Here is a 2,652-nt window from a genome sequence, read left to right as displayed (position 1 = left end):
TTCTCAGTTATTTATTTGTGTTTGTGTAGACATGAAGATGAAGAGAGATGAATCGATTCGTTATTTTTCCAAACCAGTTGGTTCAAGTTCTCAACCATCAGAAAATGACCCTACTGTGCAATCTAGTGAAGAGAACAAGCCCAATCCTAACTGAGGCTAAAGAATTCCATTGATGCCATGAGGTAAGCAAGAATTATTTAATTTCAGACATTTAAATTTTTTTGGTATCTAATAATTATTCTAAGAACCAAAGTAATCGCCTGACCATAATTAATTTAGTCGATATGCAAGCTTCTAATCAATAAATTGTATATGCACAAATAAAATTCCATGAATGTACATGAATTGTGTAGTTGTCTTTCTATCAGTGCTGAGAATCTATTAAGAACTTGGTGAAAAGCGGGTTAACCTAAAAAAATATCTCTTGTGCCAATGTCTTCGCCCCCCCTATGGTTAAATCCTGGCTCCGTCCCTATCCAAAACATCTTATATTTGTGAATGGAGGGGGTATTATTTACACATTTCATGTGATTTAATTTTTCTTTCACCCACACAAATACTATTTTTTGGTGAAACATATGCTGATGAAAAACTACGTAAAACTAAAAATTGTTTTCATAAGAAAAAAGTCCATTTTACTACCCTGAATAAAGTGGGTGGTTCACTTTACCCCTGATCTATTTCTGGCTCCTTCTACCCCACAAACAAACCAAAACCGGACAAAACACCCCCCCAGCTGGTTTGTCTCCACTCGCTGCTGATGTGGCACTAGTCAACGGTGGTTTTGACCTCGGTGGGCCCCCCTTGTCAGGTCGGGCGTGGGCATCCCCGTTGCTCCCTCGCGCTTCGTTCCGGCTCCAGCGCGACCCCGCCGACGAGCCGCGTCGCCACCTGCTCCACCCCGCGCTGGCCTGCCTCCTCCCGCGGCTACGCCAACCCGCCGTTCGCCGTGACGCTCTCGGTGAGCACCCCGCTCGGCCTTGCCTCGCTCCTCCGTGGCATTGGCTCCGACACCGTCCGCCCCGTTGCCGCTCCGGCCGCGCGCTTGCGCCGCCGCGCCTCCTCCCCGAGCTTGCGTTGTAGACCCCAGGCGCCCTCGCGCGCTGCTCGCGCCGTCGTCCCCGGACGCCTGCCAGCTCCGACCGCCCCCGCTCTGCCCACGCGCGCGCGGCCCTGTCCGCGCCCAAGCCGGTCCGCGCCGTTCTACCCTCGCGCGCGCGAACCCATCGTTGAGCCTAGCCACGCCCGGCCTCCCCCGCTCGACGCACACCGGCTCCGCTCGCCGGCTTCGACCACGCATGCTCTGCCCTCGCGCGCGCAGCCCAGTCCACGCCAAGCCGGTCCGTGTCGCCCTGCCCTCATGCGCGCAAACCCATCGCAACGCCTGGCCGCGCTCGGCCTCCCCCGTTCGGCGCGTGCCGGCTCCGCTCGCCACGGCCGCCTGCTGGCTCTGCGTGCACCGGGTGCCGCCGCTGTGGCCGGCTGCTACTGGAGTAGGGGGCCACCCCTTTTTTCTTTTTTCTGTTTCTTTGTTTTTTTTAAAAAACTAACGAGTGGGACCCATCGGCAGGTCAAATACCACCTTTGACTGTGTCCACGTCATCATCTGGTCTGGGTAAACCACCTAGGGTGCTTTTTTGTCCGGTATGAGATTGTTTAGGGGGGTATAGGAACCGAAAAATAAATCAGGGGGTAAAGTGAACTACCCACTTTATTCAGGGTAGTAAAATGGACTTTTTTCTTTTCATAATCATAATTATGTGATGGAGTTAAGACGTGCGTTGCACGTGCAAGCTTACAAGTATAATATAAAAATCTAAAGTTAAAGACAGAATTCGAACTCAGGTCATCGCGTTGCGAGCATCCGACGCTAACCAGTCCAACACATGTTTGTTGTGGACGATGCTGGAGATATATCTCTATGTTTACTCTTATACTCCCCCCGTTCCTAAATATTTGTATTTTTCAGATTTCAAATGGACTACCACATACAGATGTGTATATAGACATATTTTAGAGTGTAGATTCACTCATTTTTCTTCGTATGTAGTCACTTGTTGAAATCTCTAAAAAGGCAAATATTTAGGAACGGAGGGAGTAGAAAACAGAGTTGGTGATGATGGTGTGCCTGCCATCCTGCAATATAGGCCGTCGGATTTATATCTAACAGATAAGAAGGAAACTATGATAATTTTGCAAAAAGATACCCACACCCCAATCCACATTTGCAAATAAGGCTTTCCCTCGTTCATCCTTTCTCTCAAAGATAAATTACTCATACAAATGCATCTTGATGTTCCATGCAATGCACATGCATCTAGCTAGTTTCTTTTAAAATAGTTACTGCGATAATTTGGTTGAGGTGATATATTTTATGTCTGCCCCGAATGATCTCAGATTCACTAGTAGTAACAAAGAAAAGGTTGCCTTGTTAATTAACAGAAAATAGGGTGAAAACTATCACATGAGGCCGGTAAAAATAAGGTACACTGGGTTCAGCGTCATCGTCACTACAGCTGTGCACGCGCGAGAAGTCTACATATCGAGGGGGCTACGGAGAGAAAGACGAATCGAGTGTGTGTGAGCGAGGCATTGAGACACAACTAGCGCGCGCGCGTGTGTGTGTGTGTGCGAGAGAGAGAGAGAGAGAGA

Source organism: Triticum dicoccoides, chromosome 5B (genome assembly GCF_002162155.2).
Source record: "Triticum dicoccoides isolate Atlit2015 ecotype Zavitan chromosome 5B, WEW_v2.0, whole genome shotgun sequence".
Classification (NCBI taxonomy): Eukaryota; Viridiplantae; Streptophyta; class Magnoliopsida; order Poales; family Poaceae; genus Triticum; species Triticum dicoccoides.
The sequence above is the reverse complement of the archived record's forward strand: the minus strand, read 5'-3'. Positions refer to the sequence as shown.